At 32.6% G+C, this 16,702-nt stretch overlaps 1 long non-coding RNA gene across 4 annotated transcripts; it reads right to left on the bottom strand.

The window, feature by feature from the left end:
• Window positions 1–2,463: 2,463 nt before the first annotated feature.
• On the bottom strand, window positions 2,464–7,950 carry LOC148626981 (uncharacterized). Of its 4 annotated transcripts, none has more exons than XR_015919298.1 (4): window positions 7,101–7,950; window positions 3,959–4,058; window positions 3,457–3,535; window positions 2,464–2,620 (listed from the first exon to the last, which is right to left on the bottom strand). It is a non-coding gene; the product is annotated as an uncharacterized LOC148626981 (long non-coding RNA). The 4 variants fall into 4 exon arrangements; XR_015919299.1 differs by having other exon boundaries at window positions 3,994–4,058; XR_015919297.1 differs by lacking the exon at window positions 7,101–7,950 and having other exon boundaries at window positions 3,959–5,002.
• Between the last annotated feature and the right edge of the window lie 8,752 nt (window positions 7,951–16,702).

The following is a 16,702-nucleotide window of genomic DNA, read 5'->3' as shown; positions in this document are numbered from 1 at the left end:
CTAAGTTCCATTTCATTATTTTACAACATACAGCTATATTTCAAAAAGAGTATGAAAATGCCCGCTTACACTTGAATTGCTACATTTATTACATTAATGTGATTTAAGAGGAAAGCAGCTGAGCAAAGTACATTTTATGCCAGAACTACTATATCGGAGACATATTGATGGATTTTTTTCTAAAATTTAGAGTTAGTTACAAAACGCACATTTACTGAATGTCGAAGCATAATATAAGACCCTTTAAAACATAATCACCATTACTTGTTCAATTTCGTACGATGGAGAGTCCGTTTAATGTAATTTTCTATCATTATAAAGTGTTGTAATAAGATTGTCTTCACTAATGAAGACTTTATCTTCAGGCTACGAATATAACCAATATCTGTTTTGCTATTGCGTCATAATTGTTTTAATATTATATATATTAAGGTATTTTACTCTTCCGGTAAAGAACCGATTTCATCTAAAATATCAAATTATGTTTTTTTTTTTTTAATCTGAAAAATGGAAGTTTACACTTTGTATGTGAAAATCATTACAATATTTCAAAATTTTACAATAACATCGTTTGAAGAGTTTATAAGTTAAGATAGGCAAGGGTTGTTGCATTAATAAAAAATCCATGTTTTTTGTGGATTCGTTTTTACGAATCATCAGTGGACAAACAATGCTTAATACCACTAGTCAAAATATAACTAACGAACAATTTCATTTCATTAACGTTGATTTCTAAATGCCCACCTGCAAATCTTTCTTAGGTTTTGGATAGTTCATTCCATTTTTTTTTCACGAACTGGCGTTTGACTGTTATCTCTGCTGGCTTCGTAGTGATGACTCCGACTTCAAATAACAAGTGTCCAATAAGACCATGCATGTATGTGCCTTGCAACTGTTTGTTGAAAGAAACCGTTAAGATATGAGTTTTTTCTTTGACATTACTTTCAAGTACTAAATGCACAGACGAAAAAAGTCTTGGATTCTGGATTGAAATTCAAGAATTAATCGCAACCAATTGTTTTTATAAAGTATCACAAAAAAGAGTAAACTTTTATTAATGACATTTTCGGGAGAAACGTAGACAGATTTTTTTTTAATGCAGTGCAAATCGAACAATAAAATTGCTGTGATAACGCCTATCCTATCTGTCTCTCTATTTTTGGTGTTTAAAATCCAAATGCTGAAGTGAAGAAGGGGATATCAAGAATGATAATTTTCTTTGACGATGACAAGCGGTAGGCTATGTGGAAGAGTAATCAAGGGAACCAAGGTTATAGCGGTAATTAAAAAAAATGTAATCCAGGGACAAAGAGAAGACATGGAAAACAGACATACACAACAAAGAACATAAAGTAACTAAAATCATACATACAAAGTAACAAAAGCAAATGAGCAACTCGGACTCCACCAAAAACTGGGAGCATGGACCAGGTGCACCTGGAAACTGCTTCCATAATACCTCTCAAATATTTGTTGACAGACGAAAAACCGGCTGGCTGCACTTACATACCATAATACTTTCATATGGAAAAAGCACAATAAACTCACGTGCAAAAAAAGAAAAATATAATAAATTAATATGCATTTTATGAATTATGTAAAAATCAGACTAAATGGGAAAAGTCTGATGCATGAAGTAAAAACACCCGCCGATCTGACAATTTTATTCAAAGAAATCTTCTCTATTTGGAATGACCCTTTTGACCGTTCTCTGCATTACTGAATATGATTGGGACCTTTTCAATAGAACGTTAGAGAATTAAGTTTTCCAGCGCATTACGTGTCCTTGAAATGTTTATTTGTAGTGTATTTCAATTAAATTTAAACTCATTTTAACAAAACAAAATGAAATGAAAAATGTCTTTCTTTCTTGATTCTGATGATACAAATTATCAAATTACACCGTCTAAACAGTGAGTCGTTTCCTAATATGTTTATGTCACACACTGTCTGATCCCTACACGGAGACTAACGCTTACATGAAACCATAAATCTATTTTTTTTTATTTATTTATTTTTTTTTGCTAAATTAATGTTTGAGATATTGCATGAAGGATGATAATAAAATTACCGAACTTATAAAATCTGAGTTAATGGAATTGTCAAAAAAAAGTAAAATATATAGAAAAATAAATAGATGTGTTGAAACACAACAAATGCAAAATCGTATAACCTTTACAAAAATACTTACAGAGATCACAAAATGTGCTTCAATAAGTGTAAACACGTTTTAAAGTATCCAGATAGCACAAACACGTAATAAAAATGTTTTAGAAACGTTTCCTTAAAAAGACTGAAAACATTTTTTAGAAATGTTTTTAAAACGTAAAAATGTGTGGTTGCAGAAATGTTGTAATAATGTATTCAACGACCCATCATAATATTAATATTATTATAATGTTTTTCAATATTGTTTTCTCAAAACAATCTAAATTATAAATATTTTAATGCAAAAATCGCATGCAGATACAACAGGTTTAATGAGAGATAAGAAATTGTAGAGTTCTCTATATTTTGTAGATGTAGCAACAAACTAAACGAAATTTCAAAGATAGGTTTTGTTAGTTCACTTATTCTTCTTCAGGCATCTCAAGATACGTTCATTTCCGTTCTTTGGTTTCTTGAAAAAAAAAAGATACTTTGTTTATATATACTCATGATATGCATACCTACAGTAGTTATAATAAAAACTAAAGGACAAAATTATACATACTAAGCAGAGGACGCTTACCCTACCGGTGCACCTGGTCCATGCTCCCAGTTTTTAGTGGAGTCCGAGTTGCTCATTTGCTTTTTTCAATTTGTATGTATGATTTTAGTTACTTTATGTTCTTTGTTGTGTATGTCTGTTTTCCATGTCTGGTCTTTGTCCCTGGATTACATTCTTTTGATTACCGCTATAACCTTGTTCCCTTGATTACTCTATCAATTACATTTTACTTGATTTTTTTTGCAACAGGTGTATGTGTCAATCATGGAAATACTATTGTCGGCTAGATTTAAACATGCTTTTTGTATCAAGATTTTATTTGCACTTTGAAAAACCATAAAATTTAGTTTTTAAGATGAAATTGTGGTGAGCAGAGCTATGTACACCTTTAAAATGTATGTCCTCTTCAAACAGGAAGTGGATATCCATGGAACCAAACTTCATGCACGTGTTCTTTAATTAAAACTTTATTGAAGTTCAACAAAAACTGAGGTGGATCCAAGATTGGCCAAGGGTCCCCTCATATTTGAAAAAAAAAAATAATTTGATTTTATAGAAAATTAATGATAGCCCCCTCAAAGACCATATTTCCCCACTTTTCGGAGTTTCTGGATCTGATACCGATATATGTAAAACAGTGATTGCATATTGCGGTCAAATGAATGAAAAGATACATTAAAAGATTAACAAATGCCATGATCACTTGTCACGGTCCAATCAGATTTTCATCAATATATGAAATTTACCTTGAAAAAATCTTAATCATCTTGGTTTATTGGGAACATTAAATCATTAGGTAAGAGCTTCTTTTGTAATCCTTATTCTCTGCAAAAGAGAGAGAGAGATCATGTGTTATTCTTATAAAAGAATAAATTAAATATGATAAGCATTATATAATCAAAACTGTGAACTTCATTAACTAGATCCAAACCCCCGGAGACGGTAAAAATATACAATAAAAAAATAAATTAAAATAAAATAAAAATTAAAAAAAAAAAAAAAACAATTTTATAAACATAAATATGCAAAAATTTTGACAATATGTGTAGTGTAAATGTTTCAAAGTTTCTGTCAATTTGGCCTTCCATACATGCAGGACATGTAATGCTATAATTCTAAAAATAACTTGCAAAGTTTCAAAATAAATGTCCTGGTCAGATTCAATGCAAAATATAAGCGTAAGTACTCATAAACATAATCACAATATTCATAGAACCATCATGACGATGAAAATTGGCTTAAACATACATCTAAAATGCAAAACTGTTTTGAAAAATACACACTTCAAAACTGTTGACAACAAACGTCTATATTCATTCAAAAGATAGTTGCTCTCTTTGAAACATACCTGAAAAGAAAAAAATTGGTCAGGAATTAATGTAAAGTTTGATTGTAAACATTGGCAAAAATAGTGACCGGGTTAATATCTAGGACGTTCTTTGTGAAGCTCAAACTGCGCGTATTCATAAAAGTTCGGCAATATAAACATATCAATTAATTCACTGAGACAATTATCTATCATTAGAAAATAATCAAATGTTGAAAACTTAACTCCGTGCGAGGTCAACATCTAATTGATTGATATAAATTTTAACATTTAACTTTGCCATTATGTTCCGAACATTCAATTGAAGTAATATTATACAAACCGGAAACGGAGAAACACATAAATTTTCCGGAGCATTACAAAAACAAAATAAAAACAAAATCAGAAATCACTTGATTGTTTGTCTTCACAGCATGATGTTGTCTAGTGACTGGGAAATTGTAAAATGACTAATTGGCCAGCTATGTTTATAAAGCAAGGTTACACAGTATTTTGGCATACAGTTTTTAACTATCTGTATAATATCTAATTACAAAAAATTGTATTTACATCTTGTTGGACAGATCCACGTCTTCAAAATGGTGTGTGCTCCTTGCACATATGTGTAGGATAATACACACACTGATAAAGATTTACTTAAACCTATTTCAATAACAGCATGTGGCACACAATTCCCACTATTATCTCATTATTTCTATGTTATTTGAAAATCATCGATGTTGGTTAATTAAAAGACAAGGAACAGTAAACTGGGATGAATTAATTGTAAATCAAATATGCGTGACAATCTAAGAAGACTAGTTTTACATGTACATTTATAATGCATGTGTATAATACATGTATCCTTGTTAGGTCATTTTAAAAAAATTTTGAATAATGATGTAATTATATATGACCTCTATTGTCTTATAGTCTAGATGTTCAGAATTTTAATTTCATGGCCTATTTGTTTTTTAATTTATATTTGATCTTTATGAGAAATTTGGTTTTTTTTAAGTATGAAATTTAAAATAGTTTAGAAACATTTATAAAAATCATATATATAAATGTTTTTCTTACATTTCTACAACTATTTACTGTACATTTCAATAAACAGTTCTGAAAACCTTTTTCTCAAAATTAAACGGAAAAATGTTTCAAAAACACTATCAAAACATTTTGAAAAAAAATGTTAAAATACTCTGTTGAAAATGTTTTAGCAAACTACCAATAAACACTAAATAAAATATTTCGAAAAAGGTTCCTGCTATCTGAGCTATGCCTGAAAAGTCCTGACAACAAAAGTAATAACATCCGCTGAACAGAACGATGACACTCCGTCGAAATAAACTAAAAATCCAAACAACAATACGACGCCACATCAATGACCAACATTGACATCAGTGATCATTTATTTCCAACCATGCATCGTGATGCAAGCACAACATGCAACCTGGAAACAGTGACCACATTGAAATCGACAACACCAGACCAAATTGACGAAAAACCCCCGCAAAACACGCGTCATTCATCAATTTATTTGTTGAAAAATTGTATTTGATCTTGAACTTAATACCACAAAGCAATAATTTGTGCGATAATAAACAACACAGGGAAAAACAATTACTTGAAAATTACAAAAGAAATAAAATGTATATCTCATTGAATGTACTAATGATGTTCGTGTACATCGACTATAAGGCATATTTTTAGAGCATTTTATTTCAGTCATAAACTATTCGAGTGTACTATGATTGGAATAAAATCATCATCAAACACATCCACTTCCGGTAGAGGAAAAAATAAATCTTATCTCTCCAGAATCGGGCATCTTAACTTTTATAAAAACTTAAATAATTTAAACGCACTCTCGGGATAGCAATGTAATTAAAGATTCTAATAGAGAACCGTAGTTAATCCTTTGCCTAAACTGCTTTGACTATTGTCAAAGGAGTTAGTTTATTGTGGTTGGAAGATGTAATGTTCTGTAGGTAGTACATCCGGTTAGACGTCGAATCTAAAAGGAACATATATTGTGAAATATACTAAAAAGTCAAATAACAACATGATATCTTATTAATGGCCAACATTTCCTGTCTGCAGACAGACGCATGTGTGCGGTTGGGTTCAAAGAGTTTTATAAGGACTTAACCTTCCTCTTGTGCACGTCAAGTCAAAATTGAAGTGAAACAACAAATACATACCCCCCAAATTCTCTTAGTAATAATCAAAAATCTCCTTTAATGGAATACCTCAACATATAACAAAAATGAGATATCCAACTGAAGAACGCTTACAGTTACTGAAAGCTAGCTCAGGACATATATCAGCGAATGACAACACCATTCCAATTCCTGGCATTAGAAATAGTCGATCAGTGCAATTCCAATGGACTGGATATGGAGTAGTAACGTCAGATAGTTAACAGGTAAGATTAGAACTGGTGCAATACTTAAAAATGAATAAAGTTTTACGTAGAGTTACAATTAGGGGCAAAAAAATCTGTATTCGTGAAAACAAGCTTCAAAGACTAGACAATGATTTTAAATCTACAAGGCGCGTTTGATTTTGTTTGAAAGAATGTGCTTCAAAGATCATATTTCAAAAAAAAAAAAAAAAAAACACTACGTAAGCAACATCATTCGTAATTAGGAACCTGTAAGTGCCTTATGTTGAGAAAAAAGGTACCCCTGGAGTAAATTTTTTTCTGTAAGGAATCTGTTACCTGTATTAAAATCTGAGACTTTATTCCAAATAACAATGAAACGGACCAGTTGTGAAATGTTAACACCGTAGGAGGGTGCTTCAGGAATATAACCATAAAGAATGGGAAATCAACATCAAGGTTGCCATTTCCTACTGTAATATTTAATCAAGAAAAAGTGTACAAGTAATGTTTATGTTAAACTTGGTCAAAATATGGTAATGTTACGGTTAAAATCGGGAGCTTTGAAATCCCCGCGATAGTTCTGACTTGTTACGGATAGTTTGAAAGAAAAGGTTGTAAAACCAAATTATATAGAGCGCTTAACCTTCGGCATCCATCACATTGCACGGTGTAATTACACTTCTGATTTCACATACCTGGCTACTACAGTGAAGCTGTTTCGACCGCACCTCTTTTACAAATGGTTTTGGTCTAGGTAGGTGTTTGGTTTACCTAGATTAGAATACCTTTAAATAGATATAAAGTGATTTAATACGATTTCTAGTTAAGAATGATTTTGGATTACTCATGGTTTTTGTTTAGACAGGAATCACTGTATAAAAAACCTTTTTCGTGAGTTATATTATTAATTATAATTGCACATCAAAAAAGAGTATACCACATATGTATAAATCAGAAAGAAATAAAGACAAACTGTTTTAGCTTTTTCATCAGACAACAAAATCATAATTGAAAGTCGATCGGAAACCCTAAAAAAAACCATTCGTCCCTACTGTCAGGTCGATAATGCAATCTCATATCATCAACTGTTCACATAACTACATCTAGATATGGATCAAGGATGTTGTATTCCGTGGTTCTACCCGAAACCTATGAATGCAATATTGTCGGCAATACCGAATATATATACCTGAAACGCATTTATCTCACTTGAGTAACACAAACAGCCTAATTAGAATTCAAAATAGGGGAAGTCAAAACAATAGTTTAATCCACAGAAAAAATGAATGTTGCTGATTCGTAAAAAGAAATTACTTCCGGCTATTAATTACTTTTTTAAAAAGAATTAATGGCATTTCGTTGTATCTACATAAACAATGTAACAGGTTAATTTAGTGTCCTATTTAATCGTATACCGAATCTCTTTCTACGTTTAATCAGAAAAAAAACTATTTGAAGAAGTCCTAATAGATAAGATAATAAAATCGTTTCCCTGCAACCATTTAGACTGTCTTAAATCAAACTACTATTAAAACAAATACACTCAGCAGAACTTACAGGGGCACATCGTGATTAACCCCACTATTTTATATTTTATATCGACTCCTGAATTCAAACGATATTAAACAATCAACACGAAAACTAGATACTGCATACCCCTTTATATTCTAAAGTAAAAAAAAAATCCCTTCCAAGAAAATATAACATTCTTTTAGAACTATTGAACATAAGAGTAATTATTTATCAAGAGACTTTTTGCAATAGAATTAAGAATCATCGGTAAAATGATGATTATTTACAACGCAAGTCTCCTGGATGCCTGATAAATGATGATCAAAATTTATCCATGAAAGTACTCGCATCAAGCGATTTAACCCCAATAGAAAAAAAATAAGACTTAAATGACCCTTTTGCATCAACAGGATATTATGGGATTAAAAAGACAATGCATTATTCAATCATCTGATGCATTGATAACATCACAGGTATTTTAGCCCTCTAAGAGTTGAAATTAATGTTTGCATATTTTTAACATGTTTAATAGTCATTGTGTTGGGCGACAATAATTGATTATTGATAAACAATATATCAAAGAATAAGTTCTCGTCCAAAGTTCTCCCCACGTTTTGCACTATTTTCCCTCCATGTCAATTGAATATCATTTTTATCGATATATCCCCACGTTTACTCAGGTACAGTTTTGTCAGTCTACTTTGTATGTTACGCTTGCAACTTGTCTTATTTTTCAGTTCTGAATCTCTTCATGGCAACAACAGAAGATACCTCGTTATGTCTTTTACAAATGAAAAAAAAACGATGCAATCAATTTAAATAACATTTTAAAAGAAATTCTAAATGCAGTATTGTCTTGTCTTTTTTTTATATTTTGTTTTATGTCACATATTGCTACATAAGTACGTATGAACATGTAATCGATAATAATTTAGTTTAAAATTTCAGGTTGAAAAGGATATTCGTTTCAGTCGAGAAAGGATAAGGCTTTCAAATAACGTTGATTTTCTTCAACAAAAATATTTTTCGGGTATTTCGGTACATTCACTCACTTAGTACAGTATTTTAATGATACAACATTCCATTTACATCGTAGTCTATACCGTAATCCACATTGCCCGATTACACACTTCCTATAGAAATTCCACTGCATTTTATACTATTACATCATCAAATGAAATCATATCTATTTTACTGAGCATTCTTTTCTGTCATCTTACAAAGTTACACAGATCGATGACCCTCAATTGTCTTTTTGAAATATGATAGAATGTTAGTTAAGTTTAGTTTATACTTTTATATAGTTATATAGTTCATCTCGAAATTAAGTTTTCTGTCCTAAAATATGTTCATTTGAGGTCTTTTTCCATAAACCCATTCACCATCAAACTAATCATCATACCTTAATCCCCAATACCCTATCATGCTATTCGATATTTCCCTATAAACGTCTTTGGTATTCCCCTATCAACCAATTCCCTATCAAACTAATCCTCAATTCCCTACCAAGGTATTCTCTGTCCCCTATCAAACTTATCCTCATTCTTCTATTAACCTGTTCCCTATCAAACTAATTCTCATTCTTCTATTAACCTGTTCCCTATCAAACTAATTCTCATTCCTCTTTCAATCTATTTCATACCCCCATCAACCCAATCCGTTCCCCCACCAAATATTCTCTATCCCCTATCAAACTAATCCTTATTCCCCTATCAATCAATTCCCTATCAAACTAATCCTTATTCCACTATCAACCTATTCCCTATCCCCTATCATACTAATCCTTATTCCTCTATCAAACTAATCCTCATTCCTCTTTTAAACTAATTCTCATCCCTCTATCAACCTATTCCCTATCCCCTAACAATGTAATCCTTATTCCTTCATCAACCTATTCCCCATCCCCTATAAATTTAATCTTTTTTCCTCCATCAACCTATTCCTATCCCCTATCAACTTGCTCCCTATTTCCATCAACTTATTCCCTATTACCCCATTAACTTACTCCCCAGTCTTTATTCTCCATCACTCATGTACTAAAAATTAAAGTCATGCTAGACTGTATTGACATGAATATAATCATTGGAAGATGTGCAAGACTTACAAGGTCTTTTTTTTTTTAATTGGTTCCTACATCTTTATTGATATCAAGGAAAAAAAGGCTAAAACCAAACTGAGATTCAAAATAAGATGGCAGCTCGACATTTGATGGAGGTTTGAACTAAGGGAGGGGTAACATAAATTTTGCGAAAATATTTACTTGAGTACAAATGTAGCAATTTGCCTTCAATCTTGTTTCAGTTATTTGTAAACTATTTCTCTAATTTCCACTTGCTGAATATGGCTAGACCATAAAAAAGACCTGGTCAGTATGTTTTAATTTGAAACAGTTTTTAATTGATAAGTACTACTAAAGGTCGGCAAGAGAACTGTGACAAAGGTTTAGGCTGCAGTTTTGGTTTACTTCAAAAACAATTTTGATTAGAATGTTTCATATGTTCACGTTAAACAATCAGACATTTTCACAAGTTTTCAAATTAGTTTAGACTAGATATAAGCTAATTACTTTAAAAAAATACATTTGTGCGTCCCAAATAGTGCATTATGTTTGTATTACGATTAACAATAATAAGATAAGAACAATTGCAATACAAAATATTATTCAGTTTACTTGAATTAATGGATTGCTGTCTTAACTGGAAAATAAAGCACTGTTACTGATTACACTAGGTGTAATTGTACTGTAATATTTTTAAATCATGTGAACTCTATTTGCGCTCTTACTTTCGAAAAAAAGCTATCCTCACCCCCCTATCAACCTATTCCTTATCCTCTATCAAACTAATACTCATTCTTCTACGCTTCCGTATCCCATATCAAACTTACCCTCATTCCCCTATACACCTCTTCACTATTCTCTATCAAACTAATTCCCATTCCTCTATGAACCTGTTTCTAATCAAACTAATCATCATTCTACTATAAACCTAATCCCTATCCCTTATCAAACTAATCCTCAATCCCTGATCAAATTATTCCTTACCCTCTAATAAATTAATCCTCATTTCCCCTATCAACCTAATCCATATCCCCTTTTAAACTAAACCTCATTCCCCTATCACCTTTTCCTTATCCCTTATCTAACTTAACTTCATTCCCCTATCAACCATTTTACTATCCCCTATCAAACTAATCCTTTTTCTCCTACCAATATTTTCCCTATCCAACTAATCCTTTTTCCCCTACCAATCTTTTCCCTATCAAACTAATCCTTTTTCCCCTACCAATCTTTTCCCTATCAAACTAATCCTCATTCATTATTCAAACTTTTCAAACAAATCATCATTCCCCACAAATCTATTTTCTATCTTCTATTAAACTAATCCTCATTCCCTCATCAAATTGTTCCTTATCAAACTTACCTTCATTCCTCTATCAACCTATTCCCTATCACATATCAATCAAATACTTATTTTTCTATAAACCTGCTCCCTTTCCCTTGGCAAACTAATCCTCATTCCCCTATCAAGGTAGTTTCTATTCCCCATCAAACAAATCATCATTCCCTTATCAAACTATTCTTTATCCCCTATCAAACAAATCAAAATCTCCCTGTCAACCTATGGCCAATCCACTATCCAACTTATTATCATTCCCTTATCAACATTTTCCCTATCCCTTGTCAACCTAATCCTTGTTACTCTATCAATCTATTCCTCTTTTCGCTAGCAAACAAATCCTAATCTCCCTATCAACCTATTTCATATTACCTATCAAATTATTCCTTATCCCCTATCAAAGTAATCCTGATTCCCATATAAATCTTTTCCCTATCTTTTATCAAAAGTATCCTCATTCCCCTATCAACCTATTCCCTATCCCCTACCAAACGTATCCTAATTCCCCTATCATACTAATCCTCATTCCCCTATCAACCTATTCCCAATCCCCTATCAAGCTAATTTTCATTCCTCTATCAACCTGTTCCCTATCAAACTAATCCGCACTCCCCTACCAAACTATTACCTTTCAAACGTATCATCATTTCCTGTCAACCAATTCATTATCCCCTATCAAACTTATCCTCATTCCTCTACCAACCTATTCCCTATCCCCAATCAAACTAATTCTCATTCCACTATCAACCTATTCCCTACCACAGGAATCATCATTACCCTATCAACTTTTTCCCTATCAAACTAATCATCATTCCCCTATCAACCTATTTCCTATCCCCTTTCAAACTTATCCTCATTCCTCTATCAACTTATTCCCTATCCCCTGTCAAACTAATTCGCATTCCTATATCAACCTATTTCCTATCAGAATTATCATCATTCCCTTAACAACATGTTTCCTATAAAACTAATCATCATTCCCCTATCTATCTATTCCCTATCCCCTATCAAACTAATTCTCATTCCTCAATCAACCTGTTCCCTATACTCTATCGAACTTATCCTCATCACTCATGCACTAAGAATTACAGTTTACCTCAAGCAAGACCTTATTGACATGAATGGAATCGACTGTATTGACATGAATGGATCCATTTAAAAAATGTTCATGGCTAACGAAGGTTTTGCGGTTTTTGCATTGATCCCTAAATCTACATTGACGTCAAAGAAAGAAAGGCTAAAACCGAGCAGTTCGACATTTGATGGAACACTGAACTAAGCTAGCGGTATCATGAATTATGCGAAAATATTGACTTGAGTACAAATATAGCAATCATGTATGATTCGACTACAATCTTGTTTTAGTTATTTGTAAACTATTCCTTAGATTTTCAATTGCTGAATATGGCGATACCATCAAACTGACCCAGTCAGTATAATTTTAATTTTTGGAACATTTTTTGATTGATAAGTACTGCTGAAGTCTGCAATAGAAGTGTGACAACAGTTGAAAAATGTGTCATATGTTTAGGTTAAACAAATCAGACATTTTCACAAAAAGCTTTTTCTTTGTATCAAAATAGTTTAGACTAGATATAAGCTGATTACTTTAAAAAATACATTTGTAGCTGTGTCTCCCAAATAGTGCATTATGTTTGTATTATGATTAACAATAAAAGCTCTCACGAGAATCAGAATAACTTCAATGCATAAATATTATTGAGTTTAGTACTTGAATTAAAGGATTGCTGTGTAATATGGAAGTAGAGCACTGATTATACTAGAAAGTAATTGTATTGATTACAGTTTTTAAAAGTACGAATAAGTTATCCACAAAAAGACACGAACTCAGCAAATACTGCTTAAGGTTACAAATAAGTTGAAAAAGTAATCAAGGGAACCAAGGTTATAGCGGTAATCCGAAGAATGTAATCCAGGGACAGACTAGACATGAAAAACAGACATACACAACAAATAACATAAAGGAACTAAAATCATACATACAAAGTAACAAAAGTAAATGAGCAACTCAGACTCCACTAAAATCTGGGAGCATGGACCAGGTGCACCAGTAGAGTAAGCGTCTTCTGCTTTTTAAAGAAACACCCGCCGAGTTGCTCATAAAAAGTCAAGTCCGGAGTAGACAAACGAGGAAAGGAAAACTATGACCCGTTGAATAAATCAGTTTTCATGATGCTGATGGATACACCATAACGATCCACGAGTCCACGATGACGACCATAAAACTTCTGTAGTGATCACTTCAATCTTGTAGCAACATAACCCTGTTCCAGAAGCTTATTTGTTAGAGTTCCAGCGCAATACAAAAAGTCTGCGTAGTTTCGGCACGCTCTGGCATAACGTATGAGTTGTGATATGAACACTCCATACGCAGGAGCCGAAGGAAAGTTGCCACATATGTAAGGAAAGTTGACAATTCTGAATGAAAAGTCATCGCATTTGTCGTAAAGTTTGATCAATAGTTTTCCTTTACCATCGATTTCTAAGTGTAGGTCAAGATATGAAGCTGACTTCACAGTGTCTGTAGTATCCTTTATCTCAAGTTATTTTGGGTAGAGGCGATGTATCAAATCCCCGAAATTAGGATTGTTTAAAGAAAATATGTCATCTATATAGCGGAAACTGAGATTGAAGGATCTAGCCAAACGATATTCTTTCTTTCTGGCCAGATCAGCTATAAAGTCAGCCTCATAAGAGTGAAGAAATAGGTCAGCAAGTAAAGGAGCACAATTTGCTCCCATTGGAATGCCGACCGTTTGTTGAAAAACACGTCCACCACACTGGACAAATATGTTGTCGATTAAAAATTCCAGCTTTTTGTAAACATCTTCCTCTGTATATTTGGAAGATGATTTGGAATTATTTCTTACAAAGAATGAGGAATCTCTAGATATTTGTATCTAGGTGTACCATCTTTTTTGGAAAAACAACGATGTATAATGTTTTTAAGTCGGGATTTTAACTGAGTATTTGGAATAGAAGTATACAGTGTTGAAAAAAATCATAGGTTTTAATGCTATTATATTCAGATAATAGTCTTGAACTGATTGTCTCCAAAAGATCTTCCGATTTTTTTCAGGATCCACATTGAATTAATACCACTACGGCAGTAACAAGTGTTGTGGTAGGACTGCAGACCCTCTTTGACAGTTGTGAGTATAGAAGTTACAAGTTTTGAAAGAGGTTTGGTGGTACATTTTACAGATCCAGCTATGAAATTTTGTTTGCATGGATTCTTGTGGAGTTTAGGAAACCAGTACATAGACGGTAAATCACAATCATCGTCCTTGGTAGAGAGACCAAATAAGGATAGCACAGATTTATGGTTTTCCACAAACTCTTCTTTTCACTGCTATTATTTTCTACGTCTACCTCTGATAATAACCATTGGATATAAAACGTTTTGCAGACAAGAACAATGTTGTTTTGGGGTATGTCTGCTGGTACGACAACATATTTGTCATGTATAGTAGACAATGTTTTTGCTACATCGGAGTCTTTGAAAACTAATGTAGCCTTGCACTCATTTGCCTACTTAAAACTTTCATTCGTTTCAAAATTAAAGACCTCACGGCCTTTAACCACTCTGACAGAGAATCAATGTCTACTTGTTCTCGTTTTATCCATTTTCTTACATAGTCCTCGACGGCATCCATAAGAACTTTAAAGTTATAATTCCAATTAATGGAGCGTGGTTCACGGTACTTGGGACCTTGAGAAAGGATATTACGCAGAGAATCGTTTTCGATAATAGTTAAATCTCCCGTAACGACGTGACCAGAAGGACCATATTTGAATGGAGAGGTTTTGCAAGAACAGTCAGGTGGTTTAGCCTTGAAGACCTCAATCTCGAGGTTCTGCAATAGCATTTTATAATTGAAAATTTTGAATGCAGTGGGTGAAGTATATATATGAAATAATTGGTATGGATTTGTCTTTGAAATATGGGGGAATTTTGTTGGTAACGTTTTTGTGATGGAGGATGTTAGCCAAATTAATTGCATCAATACCTTTGTTGACAAACGGTTGTGGAAGAAATGATCGTTTTTCTTCATCTTGACTTTTCACACAAACTGGTTTAAAGAGTCTGTGGAAACCAATATCCAAAATGATGGCAACAAGTCTGTATAATGATGAGGTGGGGTCAGAAACAGGAGTGTCAAGACTTGTTTTGTAAAGGGAGTGTACTAGAGTGAGAGGTATAGAATAAAGTTTGGTTCTAATGTGATGAAGTTTAAGAGGTTTTTGTATGAAAGGAAGGAGACAATCTATGGAGACATCATGTAACTTAGGTGACGTATAGTGGCGATGGCCATGACTCCTTTCCCGTCTTGGATTTTTGTCAAATAAATTCATCACATTTATGCTATTGTTATATTGGCTTGACAGGTTTCCTATACTTTTGATGTTGTCATTGCATCCGTAAGATATTGCAGTACCTAGTCTGCGTATCCAGTACTCATCTCTTTCCCACCGATAGTTTTTACTTAGAACGGGACTGTTCGTAGGATGGTAATTTTTTTTCTAAAATACGAACTTTCATGGAAAAGATTGAATGATCTTGTTGATTAAAGAGTAATCAAGGGAACCAAGGTTATAGCGGTAATCAAAAGAATGTAATCCATGGACAAAGACCAGACATAGAAAACAGACATACACAACAAAGAACATAAAGTAACTAAAATCATACATACAAAGTAACAAAAGTAAATGAGCAACTCGGACTCCACTAAAAACTAGGAGCATGGACTAGGTGCACCAGTAGGGTAAGCGTCCTCTGCTTTTCTAGAAACACCCGCCGAGTGTTAAAGTGTTGATAAACTGTCGAGAATTTATTGGTGTTAATTCCCGAACGATAAAAATACAGTAAAGATAAATCGGGTTAATAACCATACACTTGTATTTGATTATATTTGAATAATAAAACAAGCCCGACTTCATCACTAACAAAAATTGTTGCTAATTTTCTGTGTTAAACCTATGATTCTACACTAAGATCTAGTTATGAAGTTAAGTAACACACACAAACAACAGAAATAATAATTTCAGAAAGATCAATCTCTATTAGTTCTGATATGAAATGCCGTCTTATTCAAGAATGGGTAATTTTCATTAAACATAAAAAATGTGGCCGCAAAATTTTTAGAGTCTTATGGAAAAGAAAGAATTTATTAATCCTGGTGTTTATTATATGATCATAGATTTTTGACATGATGTTTAACGACAATAATGTGATATAATTACATAACTTTAGTGATATATAATTGGCAATTTAATTCTTTTCAATCTTTCGAGTTTTGAAATTGCAGATAATTGTGGATGGTAACATCAGTTGTGAAAAAAAGAAAGAAATAACTTGAAAAACA

The sequence above is a fragment of the Perna viridis genome, chromosome 1, assembly GCF_037379345.1.
Source record: "Perna viridis isolate PV_CMFRI_1.1 ecotype Kerala chromosome 1, ASM3737934v1, whole genome shotgun sequence".
NCBI lineage: Eukaryota > Metazoa > Mollusca > Bivalvia > Mytilida > Mytilidae > Perna > Perna viridis.
This window is presented reverse-complemented; position numbering and strand designations above follow the sequence as displayed.